This window comes from Apus apus, chromosome 3 (assembly GCF_020740795.1).
Source record: "Apus apus isolate bApuApu2 chromosome 3, bApuApu2.pri.cur, whole genome shotgun sequence".
In the NCBI taxonomy this organism is placed as follows: domain Eukaryota; kingdom Metazoa; phylum Chordata; class Aves; order Apodiformes; family Apodidae; genus Apus; species Apus apus.
In genome coordinates, this window is record NC_067284.1 from 1,312,477 (window position 1) to 1,337,466 (window position 24,990).

At 47.5% G+C, this 24,990-nt stretch overlaps 2 protein-coding genes across 5 annotated transcripts in view; one reads left to right on the plus strand and one right to left on the minus strand.

Annotated features, from left to right (window-relative positions):
• The window catches only part of CCN6 (cellular communication network factor 6), a 126,101-nt gene that overhangs the window by 84,933 nt on the left and 16,178 nt on the right, over positions 1-24,990 (minus strand). The gene's annotated exons all lie outside the window — the stretch shown is intronic.
• Positions 1-24,990, plus strand: part of FYN (FYN proto-oncogene, Src family tyrosine kinase) — a 129,040-nt gene that overhangs the window by 33,045 nt on the left and 71,005 nt on the right. For all 4 annotated transcript variants that reach the window (XM_051613136.1, XM_051613135.1, XM_051613137.1 and 1 more), the window contains one exon: positions 24,265-24,334. The gene's annotated coding sequence lies outside the window, so the exon portion shown is untranslated. The remainder of the gene's footprint in view (positions 1-24,264; positions 24,335-24,990) is intronic.

The window sequence follows — 24,990 nt, forward strand, 5'->3', positions numbered from 1 at the left end:
AGGGTTAAAATATTACTGCATGTTATTTCCTGGAGGTTCTCTGTTCCTGTATGGGTGTGTAATGCTTTTGATTTAGCTTTTTTCAAGTGTGGGTGCATCTCTGGATATCGCATCAGTCATGCTTAAAATGAATGGGCTTTTAAAACATTCATATCACATCATGTATGTTTGTGTTTAATTAAACATGTGTCTGATCCCACGGTTATTAATCTGTCAGACTTGCACTGGAACTTACAGCCATCTGATCAAGCAAAGCAGGGCTGGATAAAATCTCCTCTAAGGTCTTGGAGAAGTGCATGTCTAAGAGAAATTTTTATTCCTAATTTTAAATAGCATCCTAGTACCACACAAGCTTTTGGTTATTTAGCAGTTAAAGTGTTTCCTCCCATTTTGATGGTGAATTGCTGTAGCTGTTTAATTTTCCTTGGATCATTTCCTGTCCACAAAAGACTCTATCTTAATTCTCAGCCTTTCTAGTAAACACTCAATGGATAGGAAGTTATAGCTTCATAATAGACCACAGCCATGTGGAAATCTGTAAACATCCTTTTACGTCCCTTTTTCTTAATTTATTTTGAGATTTGATCATTAATCATTCCTGCTACACTGCTGGCTTTGTGGGACAGCTCAGCAAGGCAGTGCTGCTACAATAGGGAACTTCTCAGGCTGTCACCACACCCAGCTAAAGCTGTGCAGTGAAGGTCTATCAGTTTAATGGTGAAGGTGGTGCATGGAAGCTAAAAAGTAAAGAGAATAACCTGATAGGTTATTTTTGATGGCCAGAGAAAGAGCTTTGCACAAACACAAAAATTAAAAACTGCCCTGGAAATGTTCTTTTTCCTTGTTATTAGTTTGGAAAAGGTTTGTATCCTAGAATCATAGAATCACCTCTATGGTGGCCACTTGTTTATGGGCTCTTACCTGAGATTAGAAGCCATGGGGGAAAGGACACAGACATTTTTCACCCCCAAAACTGACAGGTTTTGGAGGTTTCTTAGTGAACACAACCTCACCATCACTTTGCCAGATTAGCTAGACAAGGAGTTAAAAACATGAACATCAACAGCAAGGTATCTGGAATTAGAATTTGAGATCCACCCAGTTCTCAGGCCTTTAAGTCTTAATTTAAACTGCTTCAGGCAGAGTCTTTTGTGTATCTCTCCTAGGAGTCATTATAATGAAGTCAGTACCTGTGAGAAAGCAGATGATGAAATCATGAATATATTATGTACAAACACACACAAGTGAATTCCTTGGAAACAAATCTCAAGTTTTGAAACAAATGAGGATGAGAAATTATGCCAGAAGGTAGAGAGTTCCTAGTGTAATTTCTATTCATCTTGATCCACGAGGTGCATTCCACTGAGCAGATGCTCTGGACAGAATCTGACTGCCCCAATTCCTTACTGGGGTGTATAACGGGAAGCACATCCAGCTGCTTCATGATGTTGCCCTGGGGCCAGGGCCAGGCATGGCAGGCTGAGCAGGCAGGCTGGTCAGCCAGGGGCTCCCAGCCCCAGGGGCACCCAGTGCTGTGCTGAGGGTCCTGGGGCAGGAACCTTGTGAGTCAGAGACCTAACTGGTGCAGGGTGATTCTCTCCAATATGCACAGAACAAGCTGTACATTGGGAAAATACACTGATCACCTTATGGACAGGCCTACCAGCTGAGCAGTTGATACTATGAAGATGAAGTAGCACAGGATACTGATCAGCTACCTTTGCAAAAGCTGGACACAGAGCCTTTCCAGTAACCACGGTCTTGGTCCTACCTGGAAATACTAGTGTGCCAAAGTGGAAGCTGACATCAGCGTGCTCAGTCCTGTGAGGTTCAGCTGATGTCTTGAAATAGTAATATTCTGGGTAATCTCATGCTTAGAGATGCTCCTTCCTGTGTGGCAGTGGTCACTGTAACTCTTCTGTGCTAAAGTGGTAGACTTCAGTCTACAGGGTGTCCTTCTCACCCCTGCCAGACTTGCAACTGCCTCTGCTTGTGCCGTTTCCTTTCGCTGCCAACTGGCGTAACTGTAGGGCTGTCTCAGATGTGTCTGACCTTCCAGTTGCAGATGACTTACTTCCTGTAGAAAATCCTGAAGGTGTTGCAATGTCCACTGTGCAAACAATGAGCAGATATTCTGAAGAAACCACTTTGTATTCACTTTACTGGAGAAAAGGAGAAGCAGGCCAGGGGTGATTTCTGTAGAGCTGCCATCCTACACACGTCTCTGCTACTGACTGTTGGGCAAGTCATGGGAACTGCACGTAATGTTGGACTGGGAGGGGGTGGAGGTGAAGAGGAAGCACTAGAATAAAAGGTCTGATCTCATGGCACAGGGTCAGTATCTGAATTAGCAATGTATATCTATTTTACTTCTTCTGGAGTGACTGCAGATGATGGAGTTGAGAGCAGCACCTCCTAACTAGAAAAACTGTGTGGCTGAAGAGGCTGAGGTTGCTGCTTAGAGGTAGAGCTGTGTGAAGAGAAACCTGCAGGCAGGAGGTAATGCTGCTCACTGACTTGTGACCTGTGCAAGGAAATCAGTGGTGAAATGGTGGTGATGATGATGATGTCTGTGTGAAATGGCTCTCGCGGGTGGGTGTGAAGTGAGTTGGCTGAACCTCCAGCTTGTGACTGAGGCTGCAACAACAGGAGCTATCTTGAGAATCTTGGGGCCTTGAGGAAAAGAGGGGATTGCTTCATGTCTTGGGCTTTCCTTCTGTGCAGTGGTGCCTTGGCCAGGGGCAGGTCCCTCCTGGAGCCAGCTGGCTTTGCTTCTCTCAGATATGGAGGAAGCTTCTGGCAGCTTCTCACAGAAGCCACCCGTGTAGCCCCCCCACTGCCAAAACCTTGCTGTGCAAACCCACTGCCTTCCATCTCTTGCCTCTGTGAATCAGAGATTTAAGAGTGATCACTAACACCCACATTCCTTCATCAAACCATCTTCACAAACTTCACTCACATTAAAAAAAAAATAACAAAATACCACCAAATGGAAGGGGACAATTTACACACAGTTCACCCCTCATCCCTTCACCACAATTACATTCCACTTTTCAGTTCCCACCTGTGTTCAGCCCATGTCTTGCCCATTATCTTTGCCAATTACTATCCTTATCTCCCATTCCTTGCTGGATGCCAGGTGCCCCCCGAGCCGCTCTGTCCCCTCCTCAGCAGGACAGGACGGGAGAAAATGAAATGGATAAAAACCCTTATGTGTCAAGATAAGGGCAGTTTAATACAGCTAAAGCAAAGGCAAACAAAAGATTTATTCTCCGCTTCCCATCAGCAGGCGATGCCCAGGAAAATAGGGTGTCAGTACACAGAGGGGTTTCTCTGCAAGACAAATACTGTGATAGCAAATCCTCCCACCCTCTTCCTTTCCCTTGGCTGTTATGGCTGAGCAGTGGTTATAGGGTGTGGAATAAAATAGAGGTTATAGGAACTGGGATGGGTTGCCCAGGGAGGTTGTTGATGCCCCATCCCTGGAGGTTTTTAAGGCCAGGATGGATGAGGTTTTGTGCAGCCGGGTCTGGTGGTTCCCTGCTCGTGGCAGGGGGGTTGGAACTGGATGATCTTTGAGGTACCTTCCAACCTGATTGATTCTATGATTCTGTATCCCATATCCCTTTGGTCAGTTTGGGTCAGCTGTCCTGACTATGTCCCCTCCCAAGATTGTGCCCACCCCCCCATCCTGCTGGGAAGGGGGAAAATGCTGGAGAGGCAGCCCCAGTGCTGCCCCAGCAGCACCTTTCGAGCTACCAGTACCAAGCACAGCACTGAGAGCTGCTGTGGGGAGAGTCACCTCCATCTCAGCCAGAGGCAGTACAATGCTTTGTAGAATATTTCCCTTTTTGGGACACCATTTTCTGTCAGGAACAAGGAGGTGCTCAAGTGCTTTCAGTGGGAAAGGTGATCGCCAGCACCTCAGTTCCCCACTTCAACACAGGTGGTTGTGGCAACTCACAACATTTAGTAAGCTGCCATCCCCATTAGCTTCAGGAGCCTACTCAAGTACTACTCAACTTAGTTTTGTATGCTCTGCTGGACAGGGTGAGCCCCAGAGCCTGTTATTTTTAGGTGCTTTGAGGAACCTCTAGAGTGACCACAGAAAAAACAGCATTTGCACCCGCTGACCTTGCTGTTGGTCTTGGTCTTCCCCTCCCAGGCACAGGGGACTAATCACAGCACAGAGAGCTGCAAGGAGGTTGGCCGAAAGAGAAAGTGGGCAGACGTAGATGTCTGAGAGTTGCATGGTCACCCATGTCCATCAGGTGACAAATAATGAAAGCTTCTGTGTTTCACATGCAGGCATGAGGCTGCTGGCAGTGGTGGTTAGCTGTCCGGGTGGGTGCCTGTAATGTAGGTTACATTCAGAAATACAAATGCCAGATATTTAAAATCCTTAACTTTCAGTCACTGCTGCATACCACAGGCTGTCCCCTTATCCAGTCTCATAAGAAATATGATCTAGTTATCTTGCCACATTTTCTTTCATGGAAGCAAGAGCACAAAGTTGAAAGAACATGGGATGGTTCAAAATGTTGTTTGCTTCCCTGTTAAGAGTTGTAGGGCTAAAGCTGAGGACGTGCTTAGGAGTTTAAACTTACACTGAATAGGATTTATAAGCTATATTCCAAAATACTTTTTAAAATTATTTGATATTTAAATAATTTTGGTCAATTATTGTCACAGTTTAATACAGGGCAGCAGTTAAACTAATGACAGACCCTAAATCTTCTAACAGGAGTTGCCACATTCATTGGAGACATTCCAGGTCAGGCTTGCTGGGGCTCTGAGCAATCTGTTCTAGTTGGAGATGTCCCTGCTTATTGCAGGGGGGTTGGAGTAGATTACCTTTAGAGGCCCCTTCCAACCCAAGACATTCTATGATTCTCTGATCTTCACAGTTTGTCACAGCTGAGAAAGCCACAAACTGAGAGCAGAGAGACGAGAGCAGAAGAATGCAGACATTCAAGAGAAGCTGTGAAACTCTTAAGACTGTTTTTTGCTTGCTTTTACTGCTTTTTTCTTGCTGGGTGAGGTTCTGCTTGTGGACCCCTAGGACATGTGCATGGCCACCCAGAGACCCTAGGATCCAGCTGCGGGAGTCTCGGGTGTGAGGCGTGTGGTGCTGAAGGAGCTCACCAGAGAAGAAACTGGCTTTGGTATTTCCAGAACTCTCATACGTTTGTGACCTTCTGGTTTTCACACCTGCTCCCAGGTGTGCCTCCCTGTCCTGGTCCCACCAGGGGAGCACTGTGCAGCTCTCTGCTGACCCAGCCCTACCATGGATGCTACCCTGGCAAGCTGCTCGTGTCACTGTGAAGGGAGGAGCCTTGGTGGGGATTTCTGCATGGAAGTACTTCCCCCCCACCACCACCACCCTTCTTCACTGGCCTGGAAGTTCCCTCCAGTAACAGGACAGCATCACCTGGCATTGACTTAACACTGACGTTACATTTCCTCCACCTTCTGTCAAGGGCCTCCTTCTGCCATTAGTAGGTTTTCACTCCATGCCTCCTTATCTGCAGGTTAAGGTTTCTGCTGAGGTTCCTACACAGGGGTGAAGGTTTGATCCACTGCCAACCTGCCTCCTGGTGTATGTCCTCTTTAGTTCCTGTTCCACTGCTTGGGTTTTTGTAACTGATGTTTCTCCTGAAGCACTGGAAGAGGAAGGGGATGACTTTCGGTATCTAAACTGTTCTGATTCACAAGGGGGGCATTTAATTTCATACCAACATTGGTATCTGTGGAAGTCACAGACAGAGCTGGCAGGCAGGCAGAAGAGGCCCAGGCTGGGCTACAGTCCCTGCTGAGAGCTGGGCACTTTGCCTGGGCACTCAGGCCACTATCCTGGTGTGAAGGTGAGACAGAAGGTTGCAGTTGAAGTCTGAGGTTGTCAAACAGAAAGATTAAATGGCTTATTTGTCCCTTTTGCTTTTCCAAAGACCTGCAATATATTTTCACAAAGGGGTCATATTTTATGTTAGAAGAGAAGAGTTGTGATTTTCTGAATGTAGCTTTTGTGGTGGGTTCTGCTGCCAATGCCTGAAAAGGAACCTCTTCCATTTTACTGACAGTAGGAAGCAGCTGCACGTGCTTTGTGTTCTTCCCTGGCTTTGTCTCTGCTCCTGTAGAAATGAGTGGGAATTTTCATGTTGATTTGGCAGGAAAGATGATCAGACAAACACAAAACTTCCACACTAGGTTACTGGTGGTGGTTCTTTTGGTGTAAAGCATCTGGATTTGCCCCAGTGAAGATCCTACTCCCTAAGATCCCTGGCAACGAGAACGGGGACTTCTGGGTGCAGAAAGAGGATAAAAAGCACATTTCTTCTCCATGGCAGGAACTTTGGAATTGCCAGCACAGAGAAGTTCATCATTAGAAACTCTAAAGGACAGAGGGTATAAAAACCTGCAAGAGGGGAAAACCTGGTGACTGTTTGCATCATGTGAACACTTAACAGCAGGTGGGCTGAGCAGGAGCAAAAAACATCAGGAACACCAAAGGTTTGACTGAAAATGGGCAGAGCACTTGGAAGTGCCAGGGATTTAGTGACTGTGATTGAACCTGCTCAACTCACCCAAGACTAAGGTAGAGTTACAGCTTTTTAATGGAATGTGGAAGAGCAGTTTTCAGTTGTTGGTATGTTCTGTTGGTGCTATCTCCTAAAGCTATCTTCTTCTTCTTCTTTTCATTTTCCTTTTTTTTTTTTTTTTTTAATAGTTAATTTAATGCCAGTTTATTTGTGACTGTGGATTTGTTTATAAATGCCTGCATCTGCTAGAGGAATAAAGTACAACTTGTCAAAGTTCATCTGTGAAGGCACTTTATGGTGGCTCACTGAATGTAAAGGGCTGGTAGATTCATCCAGTCATTCAGAGTCTAAAGAGGCTACTATTTCAGTTTCCCCAGAAAACTCACTCTTTTAAGTCTGGAGCTCCAAGAAAGGTTATTTGGTGTGTGTTGTATATACAGCTGAGTCCAGGAGACCCCATAGGACTGTCTGTGCAAGATGTGTCAGCTGGAGCGTTGCTGTATTCATCCTCAGTGCCAAGCAACTCCAATTACTCCTTGGTCAAACAAACTTTTTATTCACTGAGGTGCAGTTGTTTGCCAGGGCTGTTTGCAACCATGTGGCAGAGGGGGCACAATTAATGCATTGTAAAAATGAAGATTTTGTGGAATGGCGTGTGCTGTGGAGCTGTAGTGGCAGCTCTGCTGGCAGGGAGCTGAGGAGCAGCGCGGGGCCAGGGCCAGGCTTTGCCAGGGCGCAGCAGAGCCCTTGAAATCCTCCAACCTGCAGGAAGGAAGAAGCGAGCACGGGGGGAGCCCGTGGGACCTGTGTTTTGGTTCTGCAGCATCCGTTACCACTGTCAAGCTGCCTGTCTCAGGCTGTTCAGACTGATAAACTGCCAGTGATTATCACGTAGAAAACGAGCAGCTGCCAAGACCATCGCACACGTCGCGCCTGTTGGTTGGACTGGTTTGAAACCACTTTGCTAACAGAAAAAAAAAAAAGAAGAAGACAATTCCTGAGCCTGCATCTGCTCCAGGAATAGCAGTGAGTTTTGACACATGGCAGTTGGTGCTGGCAGGAGTTATTTTGGTTGTTGGGAGCAGCCTTGGGGGTGCTCTCTTGGAGTGTGTCACTGCTGCTCTGTACCTTCTGGGTAGCAGAGCACTGGGTAGCAGAGACCTCTGAGCCTTTGCAGCAAACCTAAATAAGTGGCTGAAGCTGGTGGGATCCCTTCCTTGGCTGTGACACTGGACAGAGAGAATAAAAAAGATGAGCCTGCCAGAAGGAGAACTTTCTTATTGTGCTATTGATCTCCAGCCACTATAAAGAAGCAGATGGAGAGTGGAAGGGCTGAGCAGGGTGAGAGCTCAGCAGCAGCTCTGGCTGCAGACCACCAGCCATCTCCTCCCAGTCCTCACAAACAGCCTGTGTGGAGGAACTGTGGCTCCAGGCAGAGCAAATGGCACCCAGTTATTCCTGAAGGAATCCGGATGCAGCCGTGAGCAAGACCTTGGGGTGCTATGGACACACTGTCCCACAGCCCCTGCTGGGAAGGAGGTGGGGGTGGTGGGGAGGCCCTGTAGACACTTGTGGGATGTTTTCCATACAGAGGTTTGTGATTCAGTCATCAGTGGTGCAAAGTTCCTGAGTCAGTGTGAGTCTGAAGCTCTCCAAGTTTGAGCTGTCAGACACCCCAAGAAAAGGTCACTTGCATTTTAGCATGTGTGCCTTTCTGCTTGTGTTGAGAGCAGGGGTGTGGAAACTTGGGGTGCTCTCTGCTTTTTCCTCCAGGTTGTGGTTCAAGACAGGCTTCCTGGGGCAACACAGCCAGCCTCTGCAGTTCCTGCTCACGCTCCCTCTCCTGCACGTCTCACCCGCTGCTGTTGCAGGATTTGAAACAAAACCTGGGGAGTGATGCAAACCCCCATCTCCCCAGGACCCGGGGGTCAGTGCAGTGTAACCATGGGTGGAACTGGAGCAGTGAGGGGTTGCAGGAGAGCAGCCTCCAGCACCTCCCTGAGGGTTGGGAGCAGCTCGGGATTTGTCTTCATCCGCACTGCCAGTTTGTTCAGGAACTCTGCCTTCACCATGAGTGATGTCATAGCTTAATGTAACTCTTCGGGGAATGTGGAAGGGGAAATTAGCCCTTTTCAAATAAGATTTCAAGAACTGTGAAGCAAAACGCTGGCTTGTGGCTGGGAGAGGCCTGGGTATGTCACGACATGAAAAGAAAGACATCCTGCATTTCATTATTTCATCCACCCAAATGCTTCACTGTGTCTAATGCTCTTAATCTCAAATTATAAACAAACTTGCCCTGCTGTAATCTAATTGTCATTATACACACCAAATGCTATTAGGTTGGGCAACAAATTGGCTTAAGATAATTCTATCTTTAGAAAATAAACTTGTAATCAACAGATTTATAGTTTAATAAAGTCTCATGATATATGGATGCCCTATAGCTTTTAGAGCTTTATTTTAATTCAGGATTCCCATTAGTCTAATTTAGGTTTATTGGTACAATTATTAGATTTCAGATATGCCCTTTTTTCTCAACCAACAAAGATGTCAGTGTGAGATACTGGCAAGAAGCAGCGCAAGGGAACCAATTATGAGGGATTTTATTGCAAAGCTGTTGATGGGTTAGATTTAGGGGCCAGGGAGATGCAGTGAGAGCCTGTTTTGTCTAGAGTTTGGAAGGGGCAGGACAGAGTGAGAATATTTAGGGACCCAACTGGAAAAAGTGAGGTTACTTTACTCTCAACTAAAGCTTTTGCCAAAGTGTGAATCTCTTTCTTACATGATTTTTCAGTTTCCTGTGTGTGATTTATCTTCTAATTTATTTGTTTATCTCCTTTTTTTTTGTAGGAAGAGTGAACTTGCTCTGTTTTGCTGTTCTTCAAAATGGCTTTTTTGTTTAATTAAAAGAAGTCATGTGCCTGCAGCTTGCTCAGCTTCTTGTCTAGGGAAACCTGTAGAAATAATTTATTAAGCTTGGCTAGTATGTGGATTATGGATCTGGGTCATTAGTAACAAGTAGGTGAGGTTTTGTGAGACAGTTTTGCCAACATAATGAGGTGTTCATACCAGGGGTGGGGTTTCTAGCTGGCTGTGTGTGATCAGAATGGAAGTAAGTACACTTTAATACTGCTGGGCCAGGCTGCCCAGGGAGGCTGTGGAGTCTCCATCCCTGGAGACATTCCAGCCCCACCTGGACGTGTTCCTGTGGGATCTGCTCTAGGGGATCCTGCTCTGGCAGGGGTTGGACTTGGTGATCCCCAGAGGTCCCTGCCAACCCCACCACTCTGGGATTCTGTGATTTATTTTGGAGATCATAAAAAACATGAAGATATTTAAACACACTCTGGTTTGGGATCTTCTAAAGGGCTGGGTAGGGAGAGACCAGGATCTCTCCCTCCTGGGTTGTCCCTCTGCTCTTTCAAGGAACTGCAGTTTTCCTTTGGGTACACTCATGTCAGTTTTGGCTCAGAGCCTGTAATTAGATGTGTGTGGCTTGAGGAGCCTGGGAAGAGCAGTTCATCTTGGTTATCATAGAACCACAGACTGGTTTGGGTTGGAAGGGACCTTCAAGACCATCCAGTCCCACCCCCTGCATGGGCAGGGACACCTCCCACCAGCCCAGGTTGCTCCAAGCCCCATCCAACCTGCCCTTCAACACTGCCAGGGATGGGGCAGCCACAGCTTCCCTGGGCAACCTGGGCCAGGCTCTCACCACCCTCACACTCCAGAATTCCCTCCTCATGTCTCACCTCAATCTCCCCTCCTCCAGTTTTCATCCATTCCCCTTGTCCTCTCACTACAAGCCCTTTCTCAAGGACAGGAACCAAGAGACAGTTCATGTCTGTGGAGAGTTGCTATCAACAGCTCTCTCTGTTAACATCAATTCTTTCACTAAGGGAATCCCACAAGCAGGGGTCTGTTCCAAGCCTACAAAATGCTTTTCTGTGCCCTTGCCGTTTTGTACGTGCTGGTTCGGGGAGCTGGCAGTTTCCCCTCAAAAGGAGAGGTGAGCCTGGTGCTTGCAGGGTGACACTGCCCCGCGGTGCCCTGAGGGGTCAGCCTTTGCCAACAGACCTGTCATGGCTTTTGTTTTTCACATCATCGACAGCGAAAGGCGAGGAGGACCGAGGGTGCTGCAGGCCACGCTCGCCCGCGTTTCAGCCTTCAACTGGGCTGTGATGTTTTCTGCCACCCCGCTCTCCACGCATCCTGGCAGTCAGTCTGGGTCAGAAGCCTTGAAAGCTCTGCACAGCTTTTAAGAGGCTTGTCATTGCTCCGCTGTGAATCCTGGAGGGAGAAGGGGCTTGCCCAGCAGGAACACGTCTTCTGTGACCGCTGAAGCGGTGGAAGCTACAGACAGAAATGGTCCCAGCTGTGTGATTTGCCTCTCTCATTCTGCAGAACTGCAGGATTTTATCTTCTTCATCCTACATGGTCCTGGTCCTGGAAGTGCTCTCCTTGTGAGAAGACTTTTTGTTTCTGATTAAACCCGTTTCTTTATTTGACCCTGGGGCACCATCCCCACCCCATCCCCTCCGTGCAGGAAGCGGCAGCTGGTCAGCTGCTGAAACTTCAGTGGAGCTGAAAGATGTGACCCAGAGGTGTCTGTGTGGAAAAGGGAAGCGATTTGGAGTTCAGGCAGTTGATGAAACACAGGTGTTGATGAGGAAGCATGCTCTCTCCCACCTTCTGCCCTTTTTTTTTTTTTAATGCATCTGTCTGCTCGCGGAGCCTGTGCTGGTCTCACTCCCCGCACGCCTGTATGACAAGGTCACAAGCAATTCCCTCTCTTGATGCCCTCTGGTGCATGAGGTGCTTCAAAGGACTGGCTCTGGCTGCACGTCTGCCTGGGGGGCTGGGAGGGGAGTGAGCAGGATGGGCAGGGATGTCACACAGGGAGAGCGAGCAGACCTAGCCAACTGGATGTGGTCTGTGGTGAGCGCTGCAGTGCACGGGGAGATGGTGGTGTTGACGTGGCATAGGCTGTCCAGCTGCAGTGCCAGGGGCTCTGTGGGACTGTCACAGGCCCAAATTCTGTTGACACTTTGCCATTAGACGTAAGAGTGTGTGTGTGAGAAGTGAACTCGACGTTTTTGGCATGTACGGTTGGGTTTTGAAATGTGACTTGATATAATGGTTCCCTTATCTGCTGTTGATGATGTCTGCTGTTGAAATCTTCACAACTGGCCCTGGCAGTGACTCCCAGACTGTGCAAACCGTTTTGAGGAGGAAAATTAATTAGCTTGTTTGCATACTCAAAAGAAAAAAAAAAAAAGTCTTGGTTCTTTGTGGCTCTCAGGCATGAATCCCCCTCTTTTTCCTATAGGATTATTACGGATTTGTACTTCCAGGGGTTGTACCATCAGCCTGCCCCATTCATACATTTTGCAGAGTTGATAATTGAGTGTGTTCGTGGCTGCAAGTGGCACACGTGCTGCTCTGAATGCTCCTTCTCAGATGTCTCCTGCTTCTGGTAACCCACATTCTGCAGCTGGAGGCTGCGCTCCGGGCAGCGTGAATGGCGCGGCTTGTGTCCCAGCCGGGCGGCGTGAGCTTGATTCTAGGTCAGAATCTAATGTGACATTTCCTAAATGTGTGAGTACAAACTAGTTACAGCCCTGAAAAGCAGAGCCTGTGTGTGAGTGCTTTCTGTGTGTCACTTCTCAGCGCTGTACGGCCTGTCTTTACTGGGGGCTGAGGGGAGGTCGAAGGTGCTTCCTATGAAAACCCTGATTGCACCTGCAAAGCTGTCAGTAAGGAAAAAATAAACCCCTGCTACTCATCACTTAGGGGTACAAAAGACCTACCCTTATGATGCCAAAAATCCACTTTTCTTCTTCCAGGGTGAGGGTGTCCAGCTCACAGCCAGTGCCCTGTGTCAGCCTCCCCAGCACAGCTCCCCAGACCTGCAGCCTGCTCCCCTCTTCTTGCCGAAGGTCCCTGCAGGCACAGCAAGAGCAGGCAATGACCCAGATGCTCCACTGCTCTGGAAGTGCCATTTGCTTCTGGCACTCATCGTGCTGGCAGATTTGACACGTGGCTACACACACGTCCCTCGCTGGAGCACAACACACAGCCCGGGCAGGGCAAGGGGGGCAGCTGAGGGGCTGCTGGCAGGGCCAGGGGCTGCTGGCACCTCCTGCAAGGTGTGTGAGCACAGGGGGTGCCTGCCCTCCGAGCCTGGAGGGGTTTGTCAAGCTGCAGGATGCAGGAGCTGGCCACAACAATCATTTCTCTAGTATGTGGGGTTTTTTCGATGACTTAAACTTTCCAGGGGGTTAACAGGCAAGCATTTTCTGCCACATGCTGTGTTACCTGTGAGCTTTCATGCTATGAAGAGGAATAGGGGAAAAGACCTTTTTCCACTTCTTGTTTTTGGCACGGAGTGCAGGTCCATGTTCTTTCTCTTCTGTTCTTCTGACTACAACTTTATTTCATATTCCTTTGCCTACAGACAGAGTTATTACATATATATATTTAAATATGCATTTATATACAAATAGATACATAAAAATCATCACAGAATTTAGAATTGTCATGGTTGGAAAAGACCTCCAACGATCACCGGGTCCAACTGTCAACACAAAAACCCCCAATCACAGAGTCACAGGTATGTAGAGATACATACATGGTTCTTAGGGCAGGGACATAAAACTAGTCATCTCTCCCTTGTCCAAGCAATAACCTCATTTAGTCTTTCTTCATTTCTTTGTGGATACCAACCCATAAAGTATCATTCAATGTGGCTAAACAGGCATCCAATGATACATCCTTTCCTCCCTCCACCTGCAGCTCTCCCCATTGTCTCCTGCCTCTGTTGCCAAGGACAACACCAGTGTCCCTCAGTCAGGCCAAAATCTCTCCATCTCCCAGTTCCTTCTGTCTTTCCTCCCAGATCAGCAGATTCTTCCTGCATAATATCTCTCAAGAAAGGCCCTGTGGTATCCTGACCACACCACTGAAATTCACATCTAGGGACTCATTTGATGCCTTGAATTACTGCAACATCCTTTTCACATTATAAATCCATCAGTCCAGAATGTCTTTGCAAAAGGAATTTGTCCTGCTTCCTCATTTTTAACTGTGTAGCTTCCCCTCTGCATTCCTCTCCTGGTTTCTCTGTTGTTCAGCACGAGGTGCCCATCCCACCACCACAGACCCTGGCTCCTTCTGCTTCCCCCTGCACCCAGTTCCCACAGGGGGTCTTTCCCCCCCCAGCCCCCCATCATGCCAGTCTCTCCAGCACACACCAGTTGCTTTCTAACAAGTAGGTCAGTGTTTTCTTCTGACCTGATCTAGCCCATTAGTGTTGGCAGAACTACTTTCTTCTTGTCTTTCAGGTCTCTCCTTTAAGATACCCTTCTTTTTTTTTCCAGGGATGCGGGCAATGCAGAGTCCCTGTCTGAGGCAGCTCACCTCCATCTTTTGCTTTCCAGGTGCAGCCCTTGTACAAATAGTAAGCACTGGAGGAATTTGAGACTTACTGAGATTAAGGCCTCAGCCAGCATCTCCTGTCATTGCAGGTTTTTAAAAATAGGCTCAACGTGCATGGCAGTGGCAGCGTTGTAACCATGGCAATGGGAGGAAGGCAGGTTTGCAGGCAGGGATCTCTGAGGAGAGCAGCTGGTGTGGCTGAGGGCTGGACCAGGGCGACTCAGGGTTGAGGTTTCAGGCTCAGGAAGGGACTCAGAGCCCCAAAGCATATCTGTTTTCCCCCAGCTGGGTCAGGTGGCCTAATAAAAAAGAACAATATGATTTTACTTGATCCTGCCTGGAGCAGGGAAGCAGCCTAGATGGTCATTCAAGGTCCCTTTTCATCCTATGGCTCAGGTTTAATAGGAAGAGCTGACTTCTCTTCGTGCTGTGTGTTCAGGCGTATGCTAATCTGCTGCTGATACCAACAGCAGGTCTCTGAATATCAAGAAACCAGAATATCCTCATTAAAGATCTGCTCCGAGGATGTGAGAGAAATACCCTGCTCCTGGAGCGGAGGCAGCAATAAAACACGAATATTAAACAGGAAGCCCAAGACACTTCTGAAACATGCCTGAGACAGTCATCCAGATGCTCTTTGGGGATGCAGCGTAGCCCTTAAGCCTTACATTTGTGCTACTCTTTTTTAGCACTGCATCTGCGTGGCTGGGGGTGGGGAGGGGGGGGCACGAGGAGGAGAAAAACCAGATTTCTGGGCCGGTTTCCTGCGGAAGCGGGGCCGGGCTGTGCGCGGGGCGGCTGCCTGCGCTGCAGCTCTGCAGCCTGCCTCCTGCCAGGGAGGGGGTTCCAGGGGCAGAACCAAGCTTCCTGGCCCTTTCCCCGGTGCGTGAGGGGCTGCGAGGAGCTGGGCTGGGTTTGGGGGGGGCAGGTGCCACGGGCACCCCGCAGCAGTCGGGCAGCAGCTGCAGCCAAGCCTGCCCAGCCCGTGGGGATGGGCTCCAGGGAAAGGCAGCCAGGAGCCCTGGGATGCAGCCCAGCAGGGACTCATGTTGTAAATTTAGCATCACGAGCCCAAACAAGCTGGAAATCCAGTCTCATGAGGTCCACCACTCAGGCATTTGCTCCATCTTGAAAAGCAAAAGACAAAGTGTGTGGGGGGGTGTTACACTGAGTAATAATAACATTTAAAATCCGTATCATATTTCAGCAAAATAAATGCTTTCGTGTGGCTCTTGTATTGTAAAGAGGTTTATATTAATGTAGCTCAGTCCTGGAGTGACATGGACCTGGTGTTTATTCTGGTTCAGCCCAGACTTTCTGAGGGAAAGTCTGAGACTTTCTGTGAGGCAGCATGAAAGAACAAGGGCTTGATCCCACACATGGGGCCAAAGCTTTTTGTCACTGCACAGCCTTGTCATTTGTACTCCTAGTGTGTTGTCCTGAGAATTCGATTTCCTGTTTGTCATTGTGGGAGAGTCTTTTTTGGAAGCCGCTAGAGAGCAGGGGTTGGTTGTTGGTTTGTTTTGAAAGTAAAATGTTAAAATTCAGTTTCTTTCTTTCTCTCTCCCTTTCTCTCTCTGTCTTTCTTTCTTTCTCTCTCTTTTTTCCTCTCTCCCTCCCTCTCTCCCTCTCTCTCTCCCTCTCTCCTTCCCTCCCTCTTTCCCTCTCTCTTTCTCCCTTTCTTTCCCTCTCTCTCTCTTTCTCTCTCTCTCTCTCTCCTGGCTATAGAACTCAGCAACGTGAAATCTCATTAAAATGAGTAAACCAATGAAGCAGCATGAGAGACATCCCTCTTTTATTCCATTTCTCCCCACCCTTAGCCCATCCATAATTTTTCCTAGGTTTTGCAGGGATACGTCTCGGATGTGAAGCTCTTTCCCCCTCTGCTTTGTGTTGTGTGACAACCAAGGACTGTATTTATTTGCTTTACACAACTCCTCTCACTACAAGGAGACAAAAACAAGGCAGAATGTCACCTTTCTGTTCTTCCATTTCCAGTACTCTTGTTTGTTTTGAAACTTCCAGAAAGTGATAAAAACAGCTTAGGGAAAATGCTCTCCAGAGCAATCCTTTAAAGAGCAACAAAGAAAGAGTGCAGATTGGTCTTAAAGGCTGTGCTTCCTTTCTGGGGAGGGAAGGAGGTGGGGAGAGAGGATGTTTTCTCCTCAGCTTTGCTCTAATCATCCGATTTGGGATTTGATAAGCTCCTCAAGTCTGAAACTGCTGCCTCCTCCCGTCTTCCCTCTTCCTGCCTCTTAGATGATTAAAGTGAACATAGCAAAAAGGAAACAGTTTATTTTCAGCTTGTTGTAGTTAATAATTTGTTTGCAGTGCAGCGGTTTCATTGTTTGTGTTTTGCTCCTGTTGCTATATCCTTTCTTACACTGTTTGCTTTTCCCTTCACGGGCTTTCTTTGATGCAGCAGCAGGTTTACAAGCAGCCCTCTCTTGCAAAATTTCAGCCTCTTTTCGACATTTCTGCATTTCCCATCAGGAAATGTGACCATGTGTAGGTGGTGTCACTTCTGCAAAGACATCTTGTGCCTTCCCCTGCCCTCCCAGCTCGTGGGGCAAGAGTGCAGGCCATGCCATGCTGCTGCATCACTCTCAGACCACTCCAGAATTAACAGTAATTAGGAAAACCAAATGTACAAAGTATGGAGTGATTAATTACATGTACAAGATACAAATATTATTTGACATGCTCAAAACTAGCTAGATCTGTGAAGTGACTGAACTACAGGCTCCTAGTAATACACTGTTCCCTTTTCACCCAGTTTTTGTCCTAAGAATATAGGATATATGCTGAATTCTTTAAAGCCTGGAAGTAAATTGGCCATGACTTCAGATTATTTCTTCCCATGTGTGTATTTTTTATGGCTTCTTGCACAATGGAAATGGCTGACATCGTGGGCACTATAGCACTGCAACATTAGCATATATATTCTATATATAAGGCATATAGATGTGTTAAATTCTATTGTATGGCATGGATATAACATCCTTAATTAAAACCCCTGGACACTGATTAAACCACAGAAATATTTCTTGCAGAAGTAAGATTCTCTCTTAAGGGGGTGGGAAGGGAATGGTTTATGGAAACAATTGTTTATTTTTTAAAGTTTATTAAAAATTGTTTATAACAGCATTTTTTAAAATATAAAGCCCTCTATTTCCATTGCAAGGTATTTGCACTTCTCAGTGGCCTTTCCTGCTCCTCACTGGGTGTATAAACGTGCTGTTCAGCCAGTGGCTGCTAAAGGTACTTTAGGGTGGGTTCTTCTGAAGAAGAACATTTCCTGCTCTAAGACAAACGGCAAAATCAACGGTTAAAACAAAAGCTTCTAAAATCTTACGTGATGCTTTTTGGTTTTATTATTTTCCTTGCTGTTTATTTTAGCTTCCGTCAGGAGGTGAGGGCTCCTGATGCCACTGGGGCCTCAGGCAGGTGAGGATGCGCAGGAGGCAGCGCTGCCTCCAGCCGCCCCTGGGGCCTCCCTCAGCCCCAGGGTGTCCAGCAGCATTCCTAGGAGCCAGCTCAGAGGGCTGGAGAGTGCAAGTTATTTTTAGGACTATGGGCTCCATTCATTTATTTAAAAAAATAATAAGAGGAAGAATTAAAAACAACAAAAAACTTGTTTGGGGCACAGTACTTCTCATTTCTTCTGTGAAGAGAAGGATGAACTGACTTCCCGCAATTGATGAAGTCATTTTTCTGCTCTTTGGAGAACTAAAGTTTGTTGCTGCAATCACAGGCTTCCCATATATTGATAAAAGGAGAAATAGTTCATGCAAATAGGTGGGCCATAAAGATGATCCTTGGGCTGGAGCAGCTCTGCTCTGGAGACAGGCTGGGAGAGTTGGGGTGTTCAGCCTGGAGAAGAGAAGGCTCCAGGGAGACCTGAGAGCACCTTCCAGTGCCTGAAGGGGCTCCAGGAAAGCTGGGGAGGGACTTGGGACAAGGGCAGGGAGGGAGAGGACAAGGGGGATGGATGAAAACTGGAGGAGGGGAGATTGAGGTGAGACATGAGGAGGGAATTCTGGAGTGTGAGGGTGGTGAGAGCCTGGCCCAGGTTGCCCAGGGAAGCTGTGGCTGCCCCATCCCTGGCAGTGTTGAAGGGCAGGTTGGATGGGGCTTGGAGCAACCTGGGCTGGTGGGAGGTCTCCTTGCCCATGCAGGGGGTTGGGACTGGATGATCTTGAAGGTCCCTTCCAACAAAAACCATTATTGGATTCTATGAATTAGGAGCAAGCTGTGAGTGCCATCACATCTGCCTTTCTGCTGCTATCCTGGCAGTGCTGTGCTCCCCATAACTTCTGGGTGTCCCACCGTGTATTTCATAATGCTTTGGCATCTCGTGATTCCTTACAGCCAGCTCTGCTGCCTCTCTGTGCATCCCCAGTGCTGGAGCTCTGTGCTGGAGGGCTTGCTGAGATGGTGTCTTGACATTTCCAGATCCCAGCTCCTTTCAGCTCTCTACTGTGTTTCAGTGCATGTTGATGCCTTGTGACTGTAAGGAAGAGACAGTTTTGCTTAACCTGATTGCACGTCGAGAGGGGAAAAAGGTACTAATATGGCTGATGCAGAGCTGGCATGGTTGCAGGGCTTCAGCTGTGAGAGTGGAGCATCCCAGGGAGGACAGCGGGTGCATCAGCAGGGCTGGAAGCCACAGGGCACAGGGACCAGCTGACAGCAGCACATCTGCTGAAGAGGAGTCAACAAAGCCAATGTGTGAGGAGATTAAAGTGGCACAGGAAAGAAGCTGTTCAGCTTCTGCTCTTTAACATAGTTAGCTTTTTTTCATCTCTTCATAACCCCATTTATGAAAGTAGAAAACGTTCACGCAGTGTCTGTGTTTTCCTGATGTTTTTCTCCCTTGTTTCCTGTTTCCTAGGACTTGTTGCCACTGTAACAGTGACTTAGCACCTGGGCTTCTTCTGCTCCAAACGGAAAGGGCAGCAGTTAGAAAGATGTGTTTTCAGACTGCCAAAAGTTTGGTGGTGCAAGCATTTTTGTTTTGAAACTACTGATCTCCTTTGAGTCTCCTTCAAGAGAGGAACCTAGTTGTTCTTATTTACGTCCTGCAACTGCCTGAAGCCTTCAAGTAACTGTTTTAGAAATCCAGTGAGTTTCCCATTAAAAAAATGCAGAGTGTTTGTCCTGTAGCCAGTCTCCTCTGCCAGGTTTTGGCACTGTTGCATGGCAGGAGCAGCCACCAGAATTGTTGGGAGCGTTGTTGTGGATCCTGAGTCAAACGGTGCCAGTAGTGTTCAGTCTCAGTCGAGTCTTCTGATGGTGGTGCTGGTGTTTTTTCCCCTCTGCTGGTGCCCAGGGTGGTGTCTGTCCTCACTGCAAGAGCTGTTTTCTGTGGGACCTCCCTGCCTGTTTCTGCAGCTCAGCTCTCCCCCACCATTGATGACCACGCAGGCCTTTTCATTTGATGTGCCTGTTCTCTGGGACCCTGGCTCAGCAAGGGATAGTTTCAGGATGACAGGGAGGCTTCTGTCTCTGTCTAAGAGCAAGCCCAGAAGCTTTCCTTAAACTTTAAACGTTCCATTGTTGGAAAAGCTTTCAGATGTTCACAGGATAAGGGGTCTTTATATGCAAGCTGGCATTGCACATTAAAGGTTGCTTTATGTAAGTTGAAAAGAGCAGTTCATAAACTGGCTGTACAAAGTCAGTATGCAGGAGATTGTTTCTGTTCTTGTGTTCAAAGTTGCTTTTAGATGGGTTTTTTTAAAATATGTTGGGGTTTAGTATTAAACATCTTCAGGTGGTGGCACTAGGAGGCAAGTGCTGCGCTCTAGGCAGTCTGAACATGCAGAGCTCTGTACACGGGTTCAAACATCAGTGTCAGCAGCATCTTGGGGCAGCAGGGTCCTCAAGCTGACTAAAAAGGGTGACTCAGGGCTCTGTTACTCCAGGGCCACAGTAACCTACTACTGAAAAACACTTGCTGGTCTAATTCATGGCCCAAACTCTACGTACTAGGATGATGTGTTGTAAAGCAAGCACAAATGACAGGACATATGAAAAAGGAAGGATATTGATCTGCAGACTAACCAAGACTTTCTACAAAGTGGCTCCAGCTCATTTACAGGTTACACACCCTGACCCAGATACATTCATTTATAAACTCTTCTCCAACATGAAAACCTTCTTGTGCCCAAGTTTTGCCAAGTAAAATAGCAGCCCAAGAACCAGGGCTGCCTGCTTCTGCCTGAGCTTTGAAAAAACAGCAGCAGAAGTATGTTACAGATACAAACCTGAGAGATGCTTATCATTGCATAGTTTTTCTTCTGGGTTTGAGTATCATAAACTGAATTGCATCTGCTGGCATTTGAAAGGTGTTTAAAACCACTTAGGACTTCAGCCTCTGCCTGGGTGAAGTTCACATGAACTGCAACAACTGCAGCATGCACCAGACCAGAATCCTCCCTGTAACTGTTTTTAGGGCTTTTCTCCTGGTTTTGTCGGTTTCAAATGGTGAGTGAATTGTCACAGAACCATTTTTGCTTTAATTAAAAATAAGAGGGTTTTGTGAGTTCTTGTCTAGGATTGTTCACAGTGGAGTCGATCCTTGAAGTTGGTCGATGTTAATGGATTTAGGAGTGCAGGCTTGAAAAAGAAGTTGCTGTGTCTCCTTACAGAGGTTTGTCTTTTGCTGGTAGCAACAAACTTAATCCTGATCCCACTTTGAACTCACAAAAATGTATCTGGGAAGCTGATGAGAATAAGCAGGGTTTGCCTCACGAAGCAGGCATGAAGCCCAGCCTGGGAATGACCTGTGGTTCTGCTGCTCACTACATCCAGTTTCACCAAATGCATGTTCTGTACAAAAAGAAAGTAATTTTTACACAAAGCTACATAAAAACACTAGGAGGGTGCATGTTTTTTTTGGTGAAAAATTCCAGTTTGTTGAAGCTGCTGCTGCTTACAGGAAAGCCTGTTCTCAGCAGGCAAAAAGCCTGATTATCTCCCAAGAGTGTTTTGGTTTTCTCTAAAGTTTCAAATCAAGTCTTTCTGACCTTCAGAGCAATGTTTTATGTCTGGTGTCTTAAGGATTGTACCATGTCCCACCATTTAGGAGGAGGTGCCTGGGCAGCTTTGATTTGGACCACCCTTCCCTATGGGCAGTGATGTGTGTGCCACTGGTGGGGGTGACCCTGTTGTCAGTGCTTTGGTCTGGGATGGGTAGGAAGTTGCAGCTACTTCCAGGAACTCTACATGGCTTTTGAACACCTCCAGGAATGGTGACTCCATCTCCTCCCTGGGCAGCTGTTCCAGGCCTGACCACTCTTTCAGTACAGAAATTCTTCCTGACATCCAGGCTAACCCTTCCCTGCTGCAGCTTCAGGCCATTTCCTCTGGTCGTTATTCACTGGGGAGCAGAGCCCAACTCCCACCTCCCTGCAACCTCCTCAGGCAGCTGCAGAGGGCAATGAGGTCTCCCCTCAGCCTCCTCTTCTCCAGACTAAACACCCCCAGCTCCCTCAGCCTCTCCTCACAGGACTTGTTCTCCAGCCCTTCCCCAGCTTGGTGTCTCTCCTCTGGACACGCTCCAGCCCCTCCATGTCCTTCCTGCAGTGAGGGGCCCAGAACTGCCCCCAGGGCTGGAGCTGCAGCCCCACCAGTGCCCAGTACAGGGGCAAATTAGAGTGTACCTTGTACACTTACATCCAACTCTTCATAGCAAAGCAAAGCAAAACCTTTTCTGGTAAATGCCTTCTGTTTAAAGAACCGTTTGTGAAAACAGACTTACCTGAAAGAAGTGAACCTTCCTAAGTTGTCCCTTTTTCCAAGCACAGAACCTTGGGAAGGCAAGGTCTCTGCTATCAGGAATTCTGGTCAGAATTCTTTGTCACCTCTTCTGTTTATTATACTTAAGAAGCCAAAATGGGTGTGCCTCCAAGTCTGTATTCATGCATTTTGCATTTCCTATGCTGTGTTCTCCAAAGCCAGCAAAGATTTTCTGAAAAGGGCTGGTCAGGATTTTTGAGATCAGTAACATTATCCAAAGCCTTGAAGAAAAGGGAACATCCCTCCTGTACTCTTAGGTAAAATGCAGATCATTAAGGCTAAAACTGGGTTCTCTTCAGACCTCAGGCTGAACACAAAGAGCTGTGGTTTTCTCTGCAAGCCACGTTCAGCCCTTGCCCCCTATGAAGCAGCAAAAAAGGTTCCCTTCCCCTCTCCCTGCCCAGATCTGCCCCAAAATACCTCATCTGCTCTGTAGCCAGGGAGGGAGGCAGGGAAAGAGGGAGGCAGGGAAGGAGGGAGGCAGGGAAAGAGGGAGGCAGGGAAGTAGGGAGGCAGGGAAGTAGGGAGGCAGGGAAGGAGGGAGGCAGGGAGCGTTGCTGGTGCCACATCCAGAAGCTCAGCACCAGTGCTGGGGATGCTCAGCCCCTCTTGGCAGCAGAGCCAGCCCATCTTACAAGTATTCACGGGATGGGCAGCAGGGAGTACAGAGCTTCCCTTATTTGTCACGTCTCTGGGGAAATCATTAAATCAGTCTCTTGGGGCAGAAGAAAATAACGAGCTGCCCAGGAGCGGCGGTGCTGCTGGGTTGGTTCGGACCCGGCTCCGCTCGTCAGCTCCCAACTTCCCTGCCTGCAGATGTTGCCCAATTAGTTCAGAGGCAGAAGCAGAGTTTCTAGATTTGATTCTGATTTTTGTTTGGGGTTTTTTTTCTTTGCAGGCCAAATGCCTGGAAGCTAGGGAGGGAAATGGATGGCACTGGAAAAATAACCACCTTCCCCGAGTGCGAGCAAAGCAGCTAAAAAACCATCTTTTCTTCAGTGTTCTCACCAGTTTTGCCAAGCTGCACAAAAGGTGTTGGTGGGGGGTTCCCTTATTCCTTGATACACCCAGGATTTTTTCTCAAGCCCTAAATGAGCCAGCAGAGAAGGCACTTTGCTTTGTAGTGTTGTGAATAAAAGTGTCTGTTCTTAAAATCTTTCACAAGAGCCTCTTCTGATTTCTAGTGATTCTTTTATTTTTTTCCTTCTCTCCCCGCCCTGAACCCTCCACCCAAAATGAACTCTCAGCCTTATGAGATCAGAGCTCTGCTTGTTAATCAGGATTTAGAGCAGAGTAATCCAGTTGTCATGTTTTAAGGCAGATTTGTTTGGTTGTTCCCCAATAGAAATTTTCTTTCCTTAGCTGCTTTTCATGCAATGATGACCAGTAAAAGTAATTGGACCTAAAAATTCCTTCCCCCTTCCTTTCCTGTGCGTGCCTGCAGCATCCTCCAGGGGAGCAAAGATCTGCTGCTTCTGCAGCTGGGGCAGGTTTTCAGGATCAGCAAAGCAGGGCTGCAAGTCGTCTGTGTGTGGCTGTGAAGTTACTCACCCAGCAGTAATTTCACAGATGACTCTCTCGTGGAAAATTCAGCCACGGACTTGGAGGGGAGTGGAGTTTGAAGCAGTTCAAATTCCATCTGGCATTCCTGGTGTGGGCATCTGGGCACTGAAACGTGTGTCCTCTGTTTGCTGTACAGTTACAGATCCCAAACCTGAACACCAGTGGAGTCATAGCTCCTCCATCTTTCAGGATGTTCCAAACTAAGCGTTGTCACATCATTGGGAGCCTGTGCTCCACCAGTTGTTCTTGCAAAGATTTTGCCTCCAGGAAAAACGAGGAGTAGCTGTCATGGGAAATGTACTCAAGTGTTGGCAAAATGATGGCATTTGTCACTTCTGCTCTCCATCTTCTTCCAACTGCCCTCGTGTGTGTCAAACTGAATATTGCATTCACTTACTCCTTCTCCCTCTTTGTTCTAGGGAACACTCAGTAATTAATACAGTATAAAAATGTGGCACAAACCCTTTCCCCCCCCCCCTTGGTGTAGTTTTCAAACCAAGAAGCTGTTGAGAGCCTGACAGGCACCATATTCCAAAACCAGTTTACCCAAGCAAAATCACTGAGAGATACCGGGTTGACCAGTTTTTTGGGGGCTGTATCTAAAATAATTGGCTCATTTGCTGGGTGCTGCTGCATGTTGCTGACCTTGCCTCCCTTAGGTCTGAGTAGCTGTGGTGCCAGTGGCAGGGTGGTGTCTGAGCCATCCAAGGGAGTCTTGCAGTTATTAGAATATCTTGCATAATACCGGTGGAATTTAATCATTAGTTGTGAAGGTTCAAATCCAATTACCTCCTTCCCTAAGACAGGAAAAATGCTGGAGATGTGGTGATAAAAAATGCTAGCAGAGTGAGAAAGAAGCATCCCATCATTTGTGGTGTTCCTGTCACTAATTTTTTCTTTTCCTTTCTGTCTTATTTCACAGGGCATGTTTTCCAGCCACTGTTGAGGAAATGTGGTGGATGTAAACTCACTCTGCTTGGGGGGAAATTCTGGTAAGTGATGCTGTCTTGGTAAATTCTACGTTTCGGTGAGAATTTCAGAAGGATTGTTTTTTTGTGCCTTTTTTTGGGTGGTTTTGCTTTTTTTCTTTTTAGCTGGTGAGAAGTGCAGAGACACAGTCGAGGTTTGTGTTTTCTGCCCCCTGGTAGGGAGACTGGCTGTTTGAGAAGCAGTGGCAGGAAGCAGCAGGCTGGGCCTCAGGGCTTGTAGCTGTTACGTTCTGCTGAGGAGTGGCTGAGCTGAACCTAGAGCAGAAGAAACACAAAGGCCTAATTTCAGAGCAAGAGGGACAGAAAAGCATGCTGGTGATATAAAGAAATTGGGAGCAAAAATAATGCAGAGGGGCACATACCCCTCTAAGTGATGGGAATATCCAGTCCCTCTGCAGTCTTTCTATCTGTTCCCTGACTGGCACACTTGGCCCACGGAGCTGGGATGATTTGCTTACACCTGTGAGATGAGGAGGTAGCAAGTGCTCCTGTGTGCTGTGCCAGGTTTCCTGTTCCTCCTTTCCATCCCACAGACAAGCTTTGCTGCTTCCCTGGCTGTTCTCTGTGCGCCACTTCCAGAGGCACCAGCTTCCTATGGAGTTCTGGTCCTCCAGGCACTCTGGGAATATGGCATGTGTGCTGTGTCTGTGCTGCTGGGA